General features: G+C 37.9%; 1 protein-coding gene across 12 annotated transcripts in view; it reads left to right on the top strand.

Annotated features, from left to right (window-relative positions):
• LOC110295865 (contactin-4) overlaps nucleotides 1–23089 on the top strand; it is a 1019336-nt gene that overhangs the window by 434926 nt on the left and 561321 nt on the right. For 2 of the 12 annotated variants that reach the window (XM_085840197.1, XM_085840196.1), the window contains one exon: nucleotides 16708–16802. The exons of 7 other annotated variants lie outside the window; for them this stretch is intronic. The gene's annotated coding sequence lies outside the window, so the exon portion shown is untranslated. Of the gene's footprint in view, nucleotides 1–6983; nucleotides 7077–16707; nucleotides 16803–23089 lie in introns of those variants that run through there. 3 more of the 12 variants (XM_085840198.1, XM_085840199.1, XM_085840200.1) reach the window with 3 other exon arrangements.

The following is a 23089-nucleotide window of genomic DNA, read 5'->3' as shown; positions in this document are numbered from 1 at the left end:
TAGAACAGAAACAGATTTAGACTTCCATGGCCAGTGCCTTGTGTACCCCCTCTTTTACCTATACCAAATGAATCCAAGTGTGTATTCAGTGGGTGTGGTAGTTAGTCTCTCTTGTACTTCACTAGTCCTTGTGTCAAGTGCCTTTTGTGGCATGTGAATATGTTTAAGACATAGGAAAGCTTTAAAAGTAAACTCCCTTTCAAATTATTGATTATTGTTGGTATTTTAGTTTACAGATTGATGCCCATGACTATGAATATCCCAGATATGATTTTTGAAAATTCACAGTGTTGATCAAAGATTATGGTAATATAACACATAGGTAATCGTTATTTTAACAAATCATTTTCACAGTGTGGGGGTTCTGTTTGAGAGGTTCATGAAAGTAATAGACTACAGTAGTTTTAACTTAAGGAATGCTCATAAGTTTATATATCACAATCCTGAATCTCAACATAGTTTTGAAAAGCAAGAACCCTAATAGAAGCCTGGTTAAGGACCTGAAAATCCTCCTGAAATGTATATTTGGTAAACTTCAGGCTTTAGCTTGCAAAAAAAAAAAAAAAGAAAGAAAGAAATGAAATTACTTCATCTAGTAGAATGTTGAAGCCAGTAAGATATTTTTAATGAATATGTTCAAAGAAATATATATATATGTATATATATATATATGCAAAGCACATGTTCTTTCCTATATAATTACTCATCACAGAGCTAAGTCTGACTTAGCTAAGTTCTGATTGTAAATTTAACTTTATCAATTATCAGTTTTAAAATAATCTTGGCTTACAGAAGTACTTGATGCTGTGATGATGACCTACAACTTTCCCTTCTCAAAGACCCAGAGTGGGCCTGAGAATTCAGTGTTAAAAGTACATGATTCATCTCAAGTGGAGGCTCCAAGGACACTATTACTGATACTATGTTGCACTTGTAGACAGGAGTGTAGCATGGATGATCTCTGTGAAGCCCAAAAAGCAGTTGAGATAGAAGCAAATACTTATAACCAACTAATGGACTGAAGTCAGGGATCTCTGTGGTTGAATTAGGGAAAGGCTGAAAGAAGCAGAGGAGTAAGGCAACCCCATAGGAAGACCAGTAGTCTCAACTAACCAGGACCCCTGAGATCTCTCAGACACTGAGTCACCAACCAGGCAGCACACACTTGCTGGTCTAGGCCCAGGACACATTTTCAGCAGAGGATTGCCTGGCCCAGATTGAGTAAGAGAAGAATCTTGCCTAACCCTGGAGGGACTGAGACCCCAGGGAGTGGGGAGGCCTGGGGTGGTGGTGAGTGGGTGATGTGGGTGTGGGTTGAAATATAGGGGGTAGGTTAGGAGTTAGAGAGACATCCTCTTGGAGATGGGGGAGGAGGAATGAAATGAGGTCCTGTCAGAGGGAGGACTGGGAGTGGAGCAATAGCTGGACAGTTAAAAAAAGGAATAATTATATTTTTAAAAAGTAAAAGAAGCCTTATTTTACACATAAACATTTTCTTTTTGTTTATTTTAAGCTGGTATTGCCTTCCTCCATAGAAAAATGAAGAGACAAAGAACTGGCACAACATGTTTATCTATTGAGCTGACATAAAAGGCACTTGTAGAAAAGTAGATAAACTATATGAGAAACAGAAGGCAGATGAAAGCTAACTTAATGCAGCCTGATATACAAAATTTCCTAGCCTTGACACACTGTCTGGGTTGATAAGCAGGATTCTTCCTCTGGCTTCAGAGTGAGGGAAATGTGCTTGCAGTTATATGTGCTTTTGTAAAGCAAAGAGAAAGTCATAGTGTCCTTACTTCACCATTGATTTTCAAATATCCGTGGCTCATAATAATCATTATGGTTGTCAAAGGACAAAATGGCAACAAATTTAGCAGTAGATCTCATTGATTTTTATTTGCAACTCATGAATTATCTCTCACAGTATTTTGCACAATAGAGTGGCAATTTCTGCATAGCAGGGAATGAACCATGTGCTTTGTAAGATGGAAACAAACAGAAAAAAAATAGAATTGATTAATATCAGGTTTCCTTGATTTTGAGGATTAAAGAAGGAAGAACGAGTGACTTGCTGACTCTGGTGGACTGGAATCTCTTTTTAGGGAAAATTAGTTTGAAGGCTCTGTGTTCTTGCAATCTGGAGTTGCAGCATTTAGCATAGCTGACTCCAAATTCTCTGGGTCTAATCTGATAGGCTGGAATTAGGAGTTCACTTCAAACCAAAAGGTTCCTATTAATTTTAGACAATATACCAGAGTGATACATTTTGGAGTGTAACATTACAGCATCCTTCAAAACTATCCCTAATTCACTGTGTGTTAAAAGATGACACCCTAAGTGATGGGGAAATGGCGGCCTGGAGTCATGGGATCATAGTCCTGACTGGATGTGATCTATTAATTGTCTCAGAAGTTCCCATTCTGATAGGCCAGATCAATCCATGACAAAATGACCAACTTCTCATGCTTTGGAATGAGAGCTACCAGAGCCCCATACACTTTTATCTAGCAAGACAGTCACATTTAGATTTCATGTCAGATTCTATGTGTATGTCTTATAGCTTAATCTCTACTATGAGTCAGAGAACCCATATCAGAGTCCTGTAGAAACAAGACTAAAAAGAAGAAAATTATGAGGTAGGCCAGCTGTTATTCAATAGACAAGCCAAAGGGTCAGGTTATGACTCTGTATAAATGAGCATACTAAATTCTATTGCCATATAAAATCATGTGGCCAGTTTTGAGCACATCCCATAGATTATAAATATAGTTGTATATTTTTAAACTTTAAAAAGCTAAACATATCTTTTAACTTCATACAATCTAGTCTTTATATTCTCATAAAATGTTGGAATATCTCATGGCTGGTGTAGAAAACATGAATGTTCATAAGGTAAAGAGACATGAATCTCACATAAAAGGAAAATACTACAATTACTGTGTAGATTTTTAGAGAAAAACAGGAGGGTGAAGTAAGGCAGGCAAGAGTTATTTACAAGAATATTTTACATCCTGATATATCCTAGTCATCTTCAATTCAGTAGTGAGATTTAAAAACTCATATTTACATACCCTAATTACACAGGATTTAATAGTATGTATGTGCTACAATGTCTGAATAATTCACTTTATTAAACTGTAATTTCAGTTATTGATCTTATTAACATATTTAACATTCATTTTTTAACTTAAGCCTGAATATCATAAGTCACATACTCTACTGTTAAAAGTCATTTTTTTAAATTTTTCTTATGTATCATTACTCTATTATATAGCCTATGAAATAATATATATATATATATATATATATATATATATATATTTACACTTGGCACAGGAAGATGACTTAATACTATCATATTTTAGACAAGAGGTATATTCTAAATTCTATTTAATTAAAATACATATTTTAGAAGGTGTGTCTTCTGAAGGTACATTAAATCCAGTGCTATGGTGTTTAAGATAGGTTTTTTTTTTTCTTTTTCTTTTTCTTTTTCTTTTTCTTTTTCTTTTTCTTTTTCTTTTTCTTTTCTTTTCTTTTTTAATTCTCTGTAGTGAGTAGAATTACTACCTTGCATTCATTCATTAGCAAAGTATTACTATGTATTTGTTACCATGTCCTGGGGTCTAGTGATCAGAATAAAAAGACAGAGTCTGATTCCCTTCTGATAATATGTATATTCTATATGTATATTTTAATGTTATATGCATCTGGGTAGGAAGGGTAAGGACATATTCTAAGGATACCAAGCATTCCAGCATAGCTTTTCTATCTTTTCGCTATTTTCTGTTACCCTGCCCACTCTTTCTTTCAGATGAATACACATCTGTGCTGAGGCAATTCCATAGGGCCCATATGAAGTGCAGGGCTCTTTTTCCAGATATTTTTGTGAACCCCAAATGGGCTGAAATGACCAGTTGAAGCATAGTGTATTTAAACGTTTTTGTAAGTAGGTCATGAAGCTACCAAGGCAGATGTTTAAACTTCTGCTACTTTGTTTCAGCAAACAAAGCTTGACACTGCCAACTCAACAATTCATTCATTTTTTAGATGCTTTCCTGTCTATCCATCCATCAAGAGAAAGTTTAGCATTTGAATTTGCATACACTGTGGCCTATGTGGAGCCTGTGCTTTCTTTCACATGGTGATCCGATGTATCTTGAGGTAACACTCAAGCGTGGAGGTTAGTTACCCAAAGGCTCGTGAAGTAAACGATTTCATGTTTAAACTAATGTAGATGATCCCTTTAGAATATTAGAAATTAATATGAACATATAAAATATATATAAAAGAGATGGTGTCACCATATGGGATATTCTAGAGTGTTATAAAAGCTACTATAGTTTGTTCTGTTTTGTTTTCTAGATTACGAAAAGAAAGTACTAACTTTTCTAATCTGTACACCATCTAGGGTACCACACCATTGATTTTACTTAATAGCATTACATATTGTCCTGTAGCTAGTAATGCCCATGCATGAAAAAGAATATAGGGTCTTCCTTTTCTCTCTCTCTCTCTCTCTCTCTCTCTCTCTCTCTCTCTCTCTCTCTCTCTCTCTCTCTCTCCCACTCTCTGCTTTTTGTTAAACTTTCCTACATTTGTGACACAATGACAGCTGCCATAGGAATTGGAAAAGATAGAGCAATCTTTCAGAGTATGTGAAATGAAGGTGGGTTCAGTGCTGCAACAGAATGAAAGTTGCTTCATTGTGACATGTGTCAGAGTCTTTGGTGATGCAAGTGTGGAAGGATCTTTTTGGAAAGATTTATGTCTCCAGCCTAGATTTGAGCTAAAGGGACATGACCTTGGCTTTGAACTCACAAAGGTTACTCCCTGTAATAAAATCCAGAGACAGGATGAAGAGTTTTTCAGATCTCAAAGGCAGTTTAAAGTAAACAGAAGCAGAGAGTGTTGGAAAAGAGCAGAGCAGACTGGCAGAATTCTTACCTACATGTTACCCAGAATCCTCAGCTAGCAAATGGCTATTTAAGTGGCCACTCCTGGGTATCTAAGAATTTAAAAAAAAAAAAAAATCATGACCTTTATAAAAGTAAGTAAATGATTGCATTGTGCATTTAGGGTTATTTTGGAAAATGTCTGTTACAATAATCAGTTTCAAGGTAATTATAACATCCTCAAAAAAAAAACCACATAAACTAGACTGGGGAGATGGCTCAGTCAGACAGTGATTGCTGTGAAAACAGGAGGACATGAGTTCAGGTCTGTAAGTGAAAAGCCAGGTATACTGATGTGTGCCTATCTTCCAGTACAGGTGCTGAAGGCAAGGGACAGAGGTGTTTATGGCCACCTAGTATTGTGAAATTGGTGACTTATTTCTCAATATCTCTAAAAGTAAGGTAAAGGGCAATAAAGGAGGACACCCAGTTAAAACTTTGGTATCTACAGGATTATATCTGGATACTTACCTCTAAGTACACATAAGTGTATACACACACACACACACACACACACACACACATACACACACACACAGAGCCATAAACATATTCACAGTCATTCCTCATTCCCTTCCAGCAATAGACATACACTAATTTACTTTCCTGGATCTGCCTACTGTGGATATCATTTGAATATGGTTCACAGGGTATATAGTACACTGTCTTTGGATTCCTTCATTTACCTTCCTATATATCCCTTCTTTATTTGCAAACATTCAAGATGTTTAAAGTACTTGTGATGATAAATAATGTCCATGTAAATAGTCATGGCGTGTGGGCATGCAGGCGTAAATTTTCTGGGTCTAGCTAAACCATCTTTAAGCAATATATGTTTAAGTTTCAGCAACCCTGAAACACTACATTTCAATCTATGTTAAAATTGTATATAAAAATTGCTAAAAGAAAATGTTTGACAGGGAATGTTTTGTTTCATCTGAAGCAAAATGTATGTTGGCCAATGTTTAAGTCACATTAAAGTAGATGTTTTCTAGCTGCAGTCAGTCTCATCTATTCTAGTAATGCCATATTCTCCAATGATGAAGGACTCAACTAGTAAGCAGATTAAAAAAATTATCATATAAAAGATGAAGAAACAAATAATTGTCTCTTCTGCTTGTTAACATCAAGATATATTCATCTTCAATTAAGGTCACTCACATACTATTTTAGATGGGACACAAAGAAAAACAAAAAATAGTCTCCTGATTTGTCCCAGCTCAGCTAAGGTGTTTGTCACTGTTGTTCTTGCATTGTGTTCTGATGTTTCTTAATATTTGCGTAGCAAAATTTTGAAAATGATGGGTAAACTCTGTCACACTATTTGCAACATCCAAGGCTGCAGATGTAAGAAGACATCATGCTTGCGTTTTTACATTTCTCCTAGTGACAATTGACATAAAAAACACTTAGAATGTGTCCATGTTGGAATTAGGTCGTTACTGTGCATTGCTGGAAAGGACTTGGTTTATAATACCTGTTAGCAAGGTAACTGCCAAATGCACAGGGGACAGTGATGTTATCCTTGCAAGCTGCACCCTGGAAGGCTGAGTGGATTGCGTGTGATTCCTGTTCCTATGTGTTTGATGTTTTGTAAGTATTCTATGGGGATTACCTTCTATTTGTTTCCAATTGAAAATAAGTTAGAGGAAGGCTGTAAACATGTTAACATGCTGTGAGAAAATATGTAGTGAAATACTTCCATAAAAAAAAATCTCCCCCTTGACCTGACACATCAAAAATAAAGTGAAGGTACAAACTGACTGACTATTATTTATATTGTCAGTGAAATATAGCCCATTGTAGATAATTTCAATTTTAATGTCTATAAATGAAATAAAATGAGTTTCATTTAATGCTCACCAAAACCAAGTAAGCAATTATTTCATCTAAATGCAAGTTACTGACAGACCTTTGTTGTACATTGCATAACACCAAATTACTCTATGGCATCAAGCACAATGATGTACTAGTTTATATTTTACAAAATTTGTTCATGCTTTTATGCTTTATTTTCCCTTTCAGAGGTCAAGAATCCCATTTCACTAAATATTATTAACAGCAAATACATGAACGGAACATACAATCAAATATTGGCTTCCTAAGCCTTTTGCAAAGGTAAATACTGTAGGAAAACAAAGTAGTGAAGAGTTAACTGGTTATCATGTTGCCATGACAAACCCATACATATACTTGGAAAGAGAAATTAACACCATTACTCATAAGTTTGCTACAAGAAAACCTTCATGAGACAAATATCCTATTCTATATTAGTATATATTATTAAAGACTGAATTAAGTTCCAATCAAACAGAGAGAGAGAGAGAGAGAGAGAGAGAGAGAGAGAGAGAGTTTAGTGAACTTTACAATCCTTCTGCTTTAAAAAAATTAACCTTTTTCTAGAACCCATGACTCATTTCATTGCCTAAATCCTGTGCCTCTCTTCTCTGCCTGTCTGTTCCACTCTGCATCTTCTTAGCACTGGTTCCAAACACATTCTCACCACCACAAATACTCTGATTCAGTGGTACAAAGAGTAGTAAATGAAATAGAAGTCTTTATAGTAGATCAGATAGTTTCTACTTGACACTTGCACATAGAGCTTGTGTAAGATTCCCTACAATATTTTATCTTAGAAAACAACTATCAAACTATTGCTAATTCCTTACCTCTGTAACTGGAAATTTAAGATGAGGGATTAGCCTTCAAAGTCAACCTGAACCTCAGAACAGGGCCATGTCAAGATAGATAGACATGGCCCCCAGTGAAGGAACACCCCTCTAAAAAAATTTAACCCAGAATTGTCCTAGTCTAAAGGAAATGCAGGGACAAAACTGAAGCAGAGGCTGAAGGAAAGACCATCCAGAGACTGCCCCACTGTGTGATCCATTCCATCTGCAGACACCATTGCTGATGCCAAGAGGCTGTCTTCTGAGCAGCTGGCTCTCCCACCACCTGAGGCAGATGCATACTCACAGCTAACCATTGGACTAAGCCCTGGAATCCCAATGTAAGAGTTAGAGGAAAGGCTGAAGGAGGTGGAGGGAATCACAGCCCCCCCCCCCAATAGGAAAAACAGTAATATCAACTAACTAGACCTCTCAGAGCTCCTAGGTACTAAATCACCAACCAAAAAGTATACATGGGCTAGTCCATAGCTCATACTACATATGTAGGAAAGGATTGCCTTATCTGGCATCAGTGGGAGTGGAGGTGCTTGGTCCTGTGGTAGCTTGATGCCCCAGAGAAGGGAGGTAATAGAGGGGTGAAGCAGGAGTTGGTGAGTGGGTGGGGAACACCCTCTTAGAGGCAAAGGGAAGGAGGATGGGGTGGGGTGTTTGTGCAGGGAGGACCAGGAAGTGGGATCACATTTGAAATGTAAACAAAATGATTAATAAAAAAAAGAATCAAAAGAAAGAAAAAGAGAAAGAGGAATCGAGCAAGAAAGATAACAGCTTTATATGAGTGTAAGTAGTAGATATTTGCTGTATATCTGTGTAACTAGATGGATTCTCTAACAGAAATATTTCACTTTCAAAACTCTCAATTCATAAAATATCATAATGGTGCCCTAACAATGCCACTGCTTCAACGTGACTAATAGCTATGACTACAGGTCTACTTTGTCACACCTGACTCTGAGACAATTATATTTCGATAGAAAAAAATGCAGTTTCTGCTGGCGGTTTTTTTAATCAATATTTACATAAATATGCATATGCTCATAATTGAGGGGAGTTGTGGAGGAGATAAGATCTTCTTTTAGTGAAGAAGATACAGGATGCATAGCTCACTGGAATGTGCACTGATCACAAAAGGAAAAAGCAAGTATCTTCTGGAGATAGTTTCTGTAGTCAGAGCACACTACTCTAAGATGGGGACCAGTTCCAGTGTTGCCATTCTTTGTGTACGACAGGATCTCTAGAATAGAACTACTGTTTGGAAAAGTGTAGAGGGCAATGTGGCTCCTTTGCTTTCAATTCTGTCATTCCTTCAGAGTGACGCTACTCTCAGCTAGCTAGTGCCCTACCTAGTAGGATTGCTTTTCTCAGGCTGTGTGGAAAAGACACCTTGGGCATTCACTGTAGATGTGAACATCAGGTACCATAGAATCAAATCTCTTGGCACAATGTTGCATTAGTGATCCCTGACTGAAGAGCCTTCACCATTTTACCTTTATCCATACTTCCTGTGAAACTTGTCTTGGTTGTGAGCCTTGCCTTTAACGTCAGAACCATCTATCGAGCTCTCCTGTGGAACTGTTGTGCAGTGCATTGTACTACTCTCTGTTCTGCCTCCTTAGATGCTCATTCAGAGGTTGCCAATTTTTTTTTTCTTGAAAACTGGCTATAAATGTGAAGACTCAAAACATCCAACCCATACCTTTTGTTGTTATTGTCTCCATCTAGAAAAAAAATGACTCTAATTTGGTAAGAGTGTGTTCAGTTACTGAGATGGAAGTGTCTTTAGAGATTGTGTTTTCTTAGATGAGATGTGATGCTGGGGAGATGGGATTTTTGTAACATTTATTCAATCTTTGCAGGTAGCACACAGTTTGAAAACCTTGTTTCAACTGTAGCCTCCATACCTGTATCCTAAGAATCGGCTCCTATTATTACCTGTGCCCATTGAACTCTGTTTTTAGGGCTGCTTTAAATGTCTCTGTCTCAGTCTGTCTCTCTGTTTCTGTCTCTCTTTGTCTCTGTCTCTGTGTGTGTGCCTGTGAGTGTGCATGTGTGTGTGTGTGTGTGTGTGTGTGTGTGTGTGTGAGAGAGAGAGAGAGAGAGAGAGAGAGAGAGAGAGTGTGTGTGTGTGTACTTGGACACAGAGGACCCCAAGCATACTGCATCTCTTGGAGCTGAGTTATAGAGGGCTGTGTGCCTCATGACAGGGTATTGGATGGCACTTATTCACTGCTTAGCCATTTCTCCAGCCTCAATAATCAAAGATGATTATTTTAAAGATGATACTGTATCTTCAGAGAACAAATTGTGCAAAGCTTGCCTTACCAAAGGAAAGAGATCAAACTTTTTTGGCATTCCCAGTGACACATTTTCCCCACAGCTGGACACTTGGGCCTCCCAGTTTATATCTGCCCTCAGCTCTTCCTAAAGATCTTTTTCTGATGCAGGGGATTTTGCTTTTATGATCTGTTGCAAGCTTCAGTTTTGAATTCCCTGTCATTTAAATATGGATTTTCCCTGTGTTCTTTCTAGAAATGTCAGTGTATTTTCTGTTCCCATTTTTATTTTTTCCTTTAGCTAATATCTGATCTCAGAAACTGTTAGGAGCCTACAGCAAATTCACGACTGTCCTTTTGTCTCAACATAGTTACTGGCTTCTCCCTTACAGTCCTTAGTATAGCATCCCACTTGTTGATCATACAGAGAGGAGCCAAGCTTCTTTATTTTGGATCTGAAAAAAAAAACCTACAAAATATGATTCTTTTATGTTTTAAGCTATTATATTAAGATTTCGACTGTGTAACCTTGAACATGTCCATAAAAGAAGATTACCAGCTATGTTATACCACACTGAGGGCCACTCAGTACATTGGCCAATAAATTGGACATAATACACACCAGAGATCAAGCCATTCCCATTTAAACAAACATTATACACCTCCAGTACTAACAAAACCTTGTTATAACATACATGTAACTTAATCTTAGCACACTCTAACTGAGTTGTTTCAAAGTATAAGGTCTAATTGACCCATTGCACCAAATATATTTTCCCCAAACACTTTAATGAGTTTGGTGTGTCTTTGAGACCTACCTGATGGTTAAGATTATTTTAGTATTTACTAGGTCAGACCTTGTTACCTCTCTCATTGAACTGGAAACACAATTTAATTAAACATTAACCTTTTAAACTACTGAAAGTATAGTTTAAATTATATTTATAAGCTGTACCCCCATGGGCTATGTCTATTGACTCTCATATTTATATGAAATATAAATTTTATGATATCAGTGTTTATGTTTACTTACACTATGAAAATTGCCTTGTCTATACAAACATCACATTTAATAACCAGATGTTCCATTAAGAAATCAACAGGAGAGGAAATCCCATAGACCTTAAGAGGTAGCTCACGGAACACCGTTGCATTGGTCTAATTATTCACACTCTGTCCAGCTAGCTGTGTTGTCTTGACTCTTAAGTAAGTGTGTGGTGGTGACTACCACATAATAACAAGCATCTCAAGGACGATTAAGCATCACAAGCAGCAGAGGTTCAACATATTTTGCAATTCCACTATCTTAATATGCTTCTTTGATTCTAGTTAGGGTGATTTTCCCCCTTGGCCCAGATGCTGGAGATGAAGCAGTTGCAGTTGATGTATTTTCTTCAGTGATCAGTGAGATGCTGTGCATTCTGAGGCCCTTCTTATGAGGCTTGAGTTGTACTGTGCCGTGTTGGCAGTAGGATCACTACCTTCTGAATGTATCTTAGAGTTGACTCAGAATAAATAAAATCCCTCTTGATCAAGCACAGTCTGTTCTTAGCAGACATCTTTTTCTGATCTTCTATATTCCTTTCATAGATGACTCTGGTCAATCCTTGGCCTCATACTATCCTATACTTTAGCCCATGTTTATTTGCATTATTCTGTATGGGCTTTTTGCATTTGCTTTTTATTGTTTGGAAAACATAAAGTTGAATAGATGAACTGATTTTGTTCCAGGAGATAAAAGTCCTTTTCTTTGTTTGTTTTTGTTTTTATTGTTATTTTCTTGTTTGTTTTTTAAATAAGGTTTTTCCATGTAGCCGGGCTGTTCTGGAACTCTGTGAACCAAGTTACCAACTCAGAGATCTGCCTGTTTCTACCAGCAAACAGGTATATACCACCACTGCCCTCTGAGATAATATGATTAAAAGAATAAATCATGACCTCTAAAGTGTGAGTTACTCTATACTTTATATTGATCCTTTGAGACTTACAGATAACACAGGAAAGATAGTATCTTTTGGCTATTTCTAACCATATCTTTTTTTTAATTAGGTATTTACTTCATTTACATTTCCAATGCTATCCCAAAAGTCCCCCATATCCTCCCCCACTCCCCTACCCACCCACTCCCACTTCTTTGCCCTGGCGTTCCCCCGTACTGAGGCATATAAAGTTTGCAAGGCCAATGGGCCTCTCTTTCCACTGACGGCCATCTTCTGATACATATGCAGCTAGAGACACACGCTCCAGGGGGTACTGGTTAGTTCATATTTTTGTTCCACCAATAGGGTTGCAAATCCCTTTAGCTCCTTGGGTACTTTCTCTAGCTCCTCCATTGGGGGCCCTGTGATCCATCCAATAGCTGACTGTGAACCTCCATTTCTGTGTTTGCTAGGCCCCGGCATAGCCTCACAAGAGACAGCTATATCAGGGTCCTTTCAGCAAAATCTTGCTAGTGTGTGCAATGATGTCAGTGTTTGGAGGCTGATTATGGGATGGATCCCCAAGAATGGCAGTCTCTAGATGGTCCATCCTTTCGTCTCAGCTCCAAATTTTGTCTCTGTAACTCCTTCCATGGGTATTTTTTTGCCAATTCTGAGAAGGGGCAAAGTGTCCACACTTTGGTCTTTGTTCTTTTTGAGTTTCATGTGTTTTGCAAATTGTATCTTATATCTTGGGTATTCTAAGTTTCTGGGCTAATATCCACTTATCAGTGAGTACATATCATGTGAGTTCTTTTGTGATTGGGTTACCTAACTCAGGATGATGCCCTCCAGGTCCACCCACTTGCCTAGGAATTTCATAAATTCATTCCTTTTAATAGCTGAGTAGTACTCCATTGTGTAAATGTATCACATTTTCTGTATCCGTTCCTCTGTTGAGGGGGATCTAGGTTCTTTCCAGCTTCTGGTTATTATAAATAAGGCTGCTATGAGCATAGTGGAGCATGTGTCCTTCTTACCATTTGGAACATCTTCTGGATATATGCCCAGGAGAGGTATTGCAGGATCTTCCAGTAGTACTATGTCCAATTTTCTGAGGAACCACCAGACTGATTTCCATAGTGGTTGTACAAGCTTGTAATCCCACCAACAATGGAGGAGTGTTCCTCTTTCTCCACATCCTCGCCAACATCTACTGTCACCTGAATTTTTGATCTTAGCCATTCTGATTGGTGTGAGGTGGAATCTTAGGGTTGTTTTGATTTGCATTTCCCTGATGATTAAGGATGCTGAACATTTTTTCAGGTGCTTCTCAGCCATTTGGTATTCCTCAGGTGAGAATTCTTTGTTTATCTCTGAGCCCCATTTTTAATGAGGTTATTTGATTTACTGGAGTCCACCTTCTTGAGTTCTTTATATATATATATATTGGATATTTGTCCCCTATCTGATTGAGGATAGGTAAAGATCCTTTCCCAATCTGTTGGTGGCCTTTTTGTCTTATTGACAGTGTCTTTTGCCCTACAGAAGTTTTGCAATTTTTGTAATCACTGCCCAACACTTGTTTTCATTTAATTATTACACCACCTAAAACATATCAAATATATTGCATATCAGATATTTCTTTATAATTCATAACAGTAGTAAAATTACAATTATGAAATAACAATAGAATGATTTTATAATTGGGTGTCACCAGAACATGAGGAGCTATATTAAAGGGTCACAGCATTAGGAAGATTGAGAACCACTGACCTAGAAAAATGGATTATTCTCTTTGTACAAGTGATGACTCTTAGCTCCAGATTTAACATGTACACTGACTTACATGGATGTACATGTACATTTTGAGCCATTCAGGGTGTATTCCCCTAAAGAAGACATAAGGATGCTTTTCTGAATCTTGTGATGAGCTTTCTGGCATATTCTGATTTTCTTTGCATTATAACACAAAGCAAAGATTCAGTCTGGTGACTGGAATTTGTGCACTTATGCTAAGAGCCATGGATGCCCAGAGAGCTTAATATGTGCAATTTAACAAAATCAGACTCAAGTATAAATCTGCTTGATAGTCATAATGAAGACTCACGTGATACCTCTGATGTGGAGCAGAAAAATACGTACCTTGCAGTGTTAGCTCTAATAAATGATCCTGAAATGCTGGTTCCGCATGTGCCAAAAGCCATGTTTTGAGACTCACTAACTTAATAATAATCTACCTTTTCCCACATTCAGTCTTTCTCTCTCTCTCTCTCTTCCTCTCTCTCTCTCTCTTTCTCTCTCTCTTTCTCTCTCTCTCTCTCTCTCTCTCTCTCTCTCTCTCTCTCTCTCTCTCTCACACACACACACACACACACACTTCACATATACAATGCATTTTGATCACACCTTCCCCTTGCCTTCCTAGCCAACTCTCCCCAGAGCACTCATCCTTGCAAATCCATGTCCTCCTTTTGTAATCTGAATAACAGATGGAAAACTCATTTATCTATAGACCTGTTAAATGTTCTGCTTGTGAGATTGAAATTTTAGAAGGATGTGAAGTAAAATGTGATTCTATGTCTCTATTTTGTAAAATAATTTTTTTCCAAAATTTTATGACAAGTCAAAAGAAATATTCTTTCTTTTGGCACAATATTAATATTAAGAAAAAATCAAAATATCAAGCATTCCTTTTTTTGGTTTTATCATGGTTTAAATCAGTAATTTTTTTGTTAAGATTGAAACAAGAATCTTCTATCACAGAATATATCCCAGCCACAGTCTTCCCTCTCTCCACTCCTCACCGCGCCTGCACCATGTACTACAGGGTCATGTTTTTGAGCTAACACTGCGACCCTATGCTTGCCGTTGACCTCTGTGAACCCATGTGAAACCCGCTTAGTTGACTGAATGAACCATGTTCTCCTGGTCTCCTTCATCCTCTCTAACTTCCATGTTCTTTCCTCCCCCTCTTCTATTGAGTTCCCTGAGCCCCAAAGGAGGAACCCCAGAGACTCCTCTAATTTAAACTCCCTCTGTCTACTAGTGTCTGGCTATTGGTCTCTGCATCTCTTCCCATCTCCTTCCAGAAGAAGCCTCTCTGATGACCATTGTGCAATGGCACCAATCTATGGGTAGAATAGAATAGCACTAGGAATCATTTCATTAATGTTTACTTGTTTGGTTGTTTTGACCAATCGTACTTGGTTTTATCCTTGGTCTCTGAACTATCCAGTCTCTGCTTCCTGGCCATTCAGGCAATGTAATGGATGGGCTTTCTCTCATGCCATAGGCCTCAATTTAAACCAGACATTGATTGGCCATTCCAGAACTGGACAGATTATAGGTCAAAGGTGTTATGACTGGGTTGGTGTCCAGGTTTCTTATTAAGAACAACAACAAGAGAAAATTTTTTAAAGAAATTCACTGAGAAAATCCAGCTTTAGAAGCATAATAGATTTTTTTTTCAGAATTGTTGGTTCATACAGATGAGTAACAGAAATAGAAAATAACCAATATATTTCATTTTCCAAAACAACAAGCTAAAGGTAAAAAACCCTTGTAAATACTTATTTCAATATTAGGTTTTTGCTCTTTTAAAGTAGTTACTGCAGTGTTCCCACCATGGTACATTCACGATAGATGTTCCTTTATGTATCAGTAGAGAAAATGCATATCTAACTGGGGTTGTCTCTTTAATATTTGTGTAATTATTCGTACATATTTATTTGGAAGATGGGGCAAATTATCCTGTGAGCTCTCTTGTTGGTGTTAATTCTAGAATGTGAAAATGAGTATGTTCTAAAGACTTGTTTTATGTTGCTACTACACACAGCCTATATCTTCAGTTTCATTTAATTACTACCTAGAATAATATATGCTCTCTTGCAATGGTGCCATTTTTGGATGTTGGTTTTCTTTGTGAACTCAGACCTGACCCTGGAACTTCTCTGTCTATTGTTCTCTAGGAAAATGAAGCAGACAGGTTGCTTTCATGTAACATGACTGTACTCTGGAAGATTTTTCAGGGTCAGGTTGCTCCCAGCTGCTGTGGGTCTCTAGGGACTATTGCCTTCTCTCAGATGCCTTGCCTAGGATGATGGAACAAACATCTTGGACACTCATTGTTGATGTAAACTCTGAATTCTGTTTGGTTGGTACAAATCTCTTGGCACAGAACGTATTGACAAAAGAGCCTTGACCCTGGCTTATGTTTTGAGATGAAAATCTCCTCATGTCCTACAGTTTTACACTGTTCCCTTTTATTCCCTACCCTGTCATCTTAGATGTCTTTGTTAAGGCCACATTAGTCTTGAGACTTGTCTGTTGTTTTATCTTTTTTAATGCATATTTAGAACTTGATGAATGTGAGTTTAGGTGCTACATACAATAGATTTTGAAGATTTATCTTGGGCTGGAGATGTGTATCAGCAGTTAAGAGCGCCGTTGCTCTTGTAGAGGTCCTTGATTTGATTGCCAGAACCTACCCATTGGTTTAGAACTAACTGTTAACACCAGCTTTAGAGCATCTATCACCTTCCTGTGGAATCCAAGTATATTGCATGAACATGGTACATAGACATACATGCAGGCTGAATGTCCATACAAACACACAAATATCTAAAAGTTATTCTTTAAAGTGTTCTGTTATCTTAAATAAGAAATAGTGTTGGGCGATGGAATTATTATTCAGTCATCCTCTTTGAGGAATCTGTATAATCTGAAAGTCTTGCCACTCTGTTCAGTACTTCCTCGGTGACAGGGATGACTTCTGAGTGGCACTCACTCATGGCCCCCATCCTTTGCTAGGAATTGCTGAGTCAGATTTTCCACTGCCCCTCTTGATTTTTACTCCTAATTTTTTCAGTGCATCTTCTGAAAGCCAGTTGTCCAGAAGATGCCTTTTCATCTTGAACTTCCAAAAGCAAAATACAACAGATTACAATACACTTCAATTGGTTGGTATGGACAACTCTCATCAAAGAAAAGAGTCATGTCATAGATGATAGCATGATAGCTACTTCAGTTTTCTTTATGTTGTTATTCTATCTGATACCTTTGTAGAATTGCTTATATAATTAAGGTAGAGTAAAACTAAAATTTGCCTATCTTATTAGCCTCTACGGTAGAAGATATCCCCTGCTATTGTGGCATTATTTTTTCTCTTTTTCATATTATTATTACTTTTATTTTTTACAGTCCTGTTACTACCCCCATCCCAGTCTGCCTTCCCACAGTTCATCATTTCATTCCTCCTTTCTCCTGTCTCCAAGAGGGTGTCTTCCCCTGCCAGGCCTCCCCACTCCCTTGGGCCTCAAGTCTCTTGAGGGTTAGGCAAGGTTTCTTCCACTGAGGCCAGACAAGGTAGTCCTTTGCTGTATGTGTCCTAGGCCTTGGACCAGCTGGCATATGCTGTCTGGTTATTGGCTCACTGTCTGAAAGATCTCACGGGTCCCGGTTAGTTGAGACTGCTGATCTTCCTATGTGGTCGTCCTCTTCCTCAGCTTCTTCCAGCCTTTCCCTAATTCAGCCTCAGGGGTCCCAGGCTTCTGTCCATTGGATGGGTTTAAGTCTCTGCCCCTGTCTCAGTCATCTGCTTGTTAGACCACTCAGAGGACAGCCATTCTAGTCACCTGTCTGTAAGCACATCATAGCATCAGTGATAGTGTCAGGCCTTGGGCCTTCCCCTTGAGATGGATGCCAAGTTGGGCTGGTCACTGCACCTCATTTCCCTCAGTATATTCTCCATTTATGTCTCCAATTTTGTTCTTTTAGATGGGAACAATTCTGAGTCAGAATTTTTGACTGTGGGATGGCAACTCCATCCCTCCACTTGATGCCCTGTCTTTCTACTGGAATTAGACTATGTGAATTCCCTTTCTCCACTGTTGGGCATTTCATCTAAGGTCTCTCTGTTTGAGTCCTGAGAACCTCTTATCTCCCAGATCTCTGGTAGTTTCTAGAGAGTCTCCCACCTTCAACCCCCTGAACTTGCATATTTCCATTCATTCTGCTGGCCCTCAGGGCCAGCAATCTTCCCCAGGTATTTTTATGACTATTTATTTCATACTACACTTCTGCTTTTTATGTTTCCAAATATGGGTCTCTTTCTCACACTTCCAGGCTTCAGTTATGAATTATTTTTATTTGACCATTTGCCTTCTTGTGTTCTTTGTAAAATAATCAGAAGACTTTTAGGTTTCCATTTCTACCCTAAAAGCTTCATAGAAGTTTGGACTTCACAGAAATGGGATCCTTGCTGTTTTTCTGGAAAGTTGCTTCCATTTTATTCATTATAGTTAACAATTTTCTCACATATATATTGACATGTTGATTAACCCATCCTGCCTACCATAGAGCCATCAGTGGTATGCAGAAGAGGAGCAGTGATTCCTTCATATAGACTTGGAGGCGAGTGCTTTCCTTTGTTGAAAAAAGAGGAGAGGAGAGGAGAGGAGAGGAGAGGAGAGGAGAGGAGAGGAGAGGAGAGGAGAGGAGAAGAGAGGAGAGGAGAGGAGAGGAGAGGAGAGGAGAGGAGAGGAGAGGAGAGGAGAGGAGAGGAGAGGAGAGGAGAGGAGAGGAGAGGAGAGGAGAGGAGAGGAGAGGAGAGGAGAGGAGAGGAGAGGAGAAGAGGGGAGGAGAGGAGAGGGGAGGGGAGGGGAGGGGAGGGGAGGGGAGGGGAGGGGAGGAGAGGGGAGGGGAGGACAGAAACAGGCAGAGATGGACAGAGACTAAAAGACCAGAGAGAGACTCTGTGATAGAAAGAGTGAGAGTAATATCACACAGAGTATGTCTGTGGATATGTATACCCAGAGGACAGAGGTCATTTCTTATAAACCATCCAACTTTTTGAGGCAGGATCTGTCACTGAGCCCAGGAATCCTGCAGTTAGGTTACAACTGCCAGCAAGATCTACGAATCCATATCTGTCTCCCCTATACTGGGTTTTGATATAAATGCTAGAGATTGAACTCAAGCATCTACAGACTGAACTAACTCACTATCCCCTATAATTTTATAATGTGACATCATTATTTCCATTATGTTTTTAAACATTTAAATGAGAGGTACAAACCTTTGTCTGTTCAAACATCTGCAAGAGACCCTCTTAAAGCAGAGCGAATCAAAAATATGGCTTTCATTGGCATACTTTCAAAATGTTTGTGACTAATCCAAGGAAAGGCTGATCTGGAACTAACTGACAGCTGGGTAGCCTGAAGAGATGCTTCACCTTCCTGAAGCAGTGCTTTTTGAAGCCTCTTCTTCAAAGACCAATCCCAGTATTTTGCTTTTAGTGCACACCAAGATCAATGAGTAGAATTTCTGTGTCATGGGGAACAGACAAGCACAAAAGACCTCTGCAGCAGCATCTTGAACTTGAAGCGTACTTTCGTACTGGGAGCCACCATTTTCTCAGGTACAGATGTAAGACTACAAAAGTTTATATCCATATCTCCTACCACATTAGCCACAGCTGACATTTATATACCAAAGAATCATTCAAAAACCTTCTAGATCTTTGGGTAAATTTCAGATTTATTAAGTTAAACTGGGAGGAGCATTTTTTCTGATGTACCCACTCTTCCCTGGTTTTAAGCCTAATCCTATTGCCTGCAGACTGACTCAGATCTACAGAGGTCAAATCACTATTATAACTCCCCAATGATTAGAGGTGATATTTGATTTCATAACTTGAGTTAAGTTTTCTTTAATTCGCTTCCTTTATTTTTTTTTAAATCCTGACTTGAAGGTCTGTGTCTCATGTTGAAAATATTAATTTTTATTCTCAAAATACATATTAAAATTTTTGTTCTCTTATATACAAATATACATATTAAATATATATTGTATTAACATAGATAAGGTTATATCAAAATTGTACATAGAATTTGAATTCAGAAAAACAAAAGTAAGCAAACCTATTTTAAAATATCAAAGCAACTATACCTTTTCTATTTTTCTATCCCAGAAATACCTTTGATAGCAAGTTATTATTTTAGAATATAATATTGAAGAATCTAGATTTTAGAATACTGCTGTATCACTTAGATTTTGGATCTCATACTTAATCACTGTGACCATAAAAAGTAATTAAACATTTTTTTCTCTGTTTTTGTCTATGAAGTAATGAAATTATAGCATTACTACATTGACCTTGATGGCTACTGGGTACTGGTATGAAATTTAATTAAGTAGAGTTAGTTAAATAAGAATTAAGTCTTTCTAAGCAACACATGCCTTAGCATATAGTGTTAAGGGTTAAACAACTACATGCTACAGGTCATTCATCATACTATATAAAAGAGATAATGTGTTTCTATATTTTTGGAAAATATTTTTACGTATTATATTCTATAGAAAATATATACAGAACCATGGTTTGCTTGCTTCCATGTACTATATTTGTATTGCTACCAATGTGCACAGATTGTTGGAACACTGTCTTAGAGACTTTTAATTGCCTGAGTCACAGAAGTGAACCCATTAGTACATAGCATACAGAACAGAGTTGGAAATTCTAAGATGTGTCTGTGAAGTCCCAGGTGACATATAAGCATAGAGACAAAAGAACACAGGGTGCCCAGGGTGCCCAGGGTTTCTGTAGTTTTGAGAGAGCTATGTCTAATTCATCTATTTGTTACCAAGATGTTTTGATGCCTCCAAAACCATAACTCTTCACATCTGATTACTAATAATACACCCCACCTTATTTCTTTCTCAATACCTATATATTTCATATGGCTGATAAACACAAATTGCTGTAAAAATTTTGGCATGAGTATCCAGACTAAGATATTTCTCAGCAAAGTTAAAGGTATATTTTCTAACTTACCATTTTCTCTCCCATCACTAAGTCTCCTCTGAATTTGATCTCTAGGGAAAACATCTTGTAAGTGCTTAGGAATATGAGTGATAATTGGCATCTATCCATTCATCCAACCATCCACACATTCTCATATATCCTTCATACATACTCATCTCAGGTATCTTTATAAAGGTGAGCAAGCTGATGAGGAAGGGCTTGAGAGCTGTTTTCCAATAACAGTTATCTTAAGTGAGATAAAAGGTCCTTCTTCCCCCTAATTCTCAGGGAGTAATGATGCAGGTTTAATTATGACCTTTTTCAGATTCCCACATTGTAAAATGACTTTAGTTTGGATTGAAAATATTTCAGATGTAGCTAAGAAGTTGTCATACAGGAGGAGGGTGACCTCAATCTGGTGCTCCTGATATGTTCACAAAAATGAGACAACTTGGGCTTTCTAGATAAGCATACACCACTGTTTTTCCAGAGGACTGGGATTGGCTCCTCAGCACCCATTTCTGGTGTCTTATAACTCTAGAGAATCCTAAACTTCCATTGGGTAACCATTAGCAACTGTGCTCATGTGCACAGATACCTGTGTACTCCTAACTCTTTTGAGTTTTACAAAGGATATAAAGATTGGACATCCAGAGATATATTGTGACTCCCATGTACAGATTGGAGTCATTCTGTCTGTAGAAAGATTTTTTTCCTAGTGCTTAGACTCCACTGAAACCTTGCTGAGAGTTTCCTATCCCCCAAAACTTCTATACTATAAAGCTGTCTTGCGTGTACCATTAAGTTTGTAGCACTGCACTATGCTGGCTCTAGCAAGTTAAAAAAAAAATTATTTTAACCCTCCTGTTTTTATGCAAATTATTCTTTATCTACTCAGCAATACACTTTACACATGTCTATGTGTGAATAAATATGTCTTCATATCATTTCTAACAATTTGAGGGCATGCTAATTTTAAAATTTATAATAAAACACACTAATATGATCATAAAGTTATATATCAGTTTATTGATATGCCCCTGTTTAAAATTCTTCAAATTAATAATACAGTCTGATTTAGATCTTAAGTGATCTATTTTATATTTGTGAATATGTGTTTCATATATTTCTAATTCTAAAATTACTATATATAAACTATTATGTAATGTTAATAATTGTCTGAGTGTGCATGTGTATGTGTGTGTGTGTGTGTGTGTGTGTGTGTGTATTCACCCATGTGTGTGCATGTGGAAGCCATAAATTGGGTGTCTTCCTCAGTTATCTTCCACATCATCATTGCCATCATCATAGTTTTTGGTAAATACTATTGACTGATTTTTTTTGCACTTGCACAAATAGCATGGAAATAAATATTATAGGATAATTTCTACGAGTTGGTTCTCTCCTCTAAACCTGCGGGTACTGAGAATGTAACTCAGGTTTTCAGGCTTGACAGTAAATAACTTTATCCTCTGAACTGTCTTGCTGGCTGAACAGTCTTATGTTGTGAGATTAGGTCTCCAACTGCTCCTGGAGTTTGCCTTGTGGCTTTGCTAGCTTCCCATTTTACCCTGTAATCCTCCTGTCTCCATAGCCCCCATCAGTGCTGTGGCTATGGTTGTAGACATGCTCCACTGCACTAAATTTTATATGGGTGCTAGTGATCTAAGTTTAGTCCTTCATTCTTATACAGCATGCACTTTAGCAGTTAACCCATTTTCCCAAGTTTTTTATTTTTCTTTTCTTTTTTTTTTCTTTTTTCTTTTTCTTTTTTTTTGAGGCTGAAGTCTCACTCTTTAGCCCCACCTATCATTGTGTGTGTGTGTGTGTGTGTGTGTGTGTGTGTGTGTGTGTGTATCAGGCTGGCCTCAGACTTTTATAGCTTATCCTGCTTTAGGCACTTATGTCCTGGAATTACTTAGTATGTTAAAACATGCCACCATTGGACTGAGCACAGGGTTCACAATGAAGGAGTTAGAGAAAGGAATCAAGGAGATGAAGGAGTTTACAGCTCCATAGGAGGAACAACAATGTGAAATAACCAGTACCCCCAGAGCTCCCAGGGACTATACTACCAACCAAAGAGTACACATGGTTGAACTCATGGCTCCAGCTACATATGCAGCAGAGGATGGCCAAGTAGGTCATCAATGGGAGGAGACACCCTTGGTCATATGAAGGGTCTATGCCCCAGTGTAGGGGAATGCCAAGGGTCAGGAAGTGAGAGATATCTATAAAACATGCCACACTTTCATTCTCCTTTTGCTGAATATTTGAAGGAGCAATCTATACCTGGTCAATGTGATCATTTTCCATAAGTAAACATGTGCTACATTTGTAGCTTTCAGCATGTGTTGCAGTGCCTGTGACTACCCAAACCACAAGAAGGAAAGGGCAAGGTTGAAGAATCCTATTGTAAAGTTGTAATTGTTTTGTAATTATTTCA

The sequence above is a fragment of the Mus caroli genome, unplaced genomic scaffold, assembly GCF_978045245.1.
Source record: "Mus caroli unplaced genomic scaffold, Mus_caroli_1 scaffold_7, whole genome shotgun sequence".
NCBI lineage: Eukaryota > Metazoa > Chordata > Mammalia > Rodentia > Muridae > Mus > Mus caroli.
The sequence above is the reverse complement of the archived record's forward strand: the minus strand, read 5'-3'. Positions and strand labels throughout refer to the sequence as shown.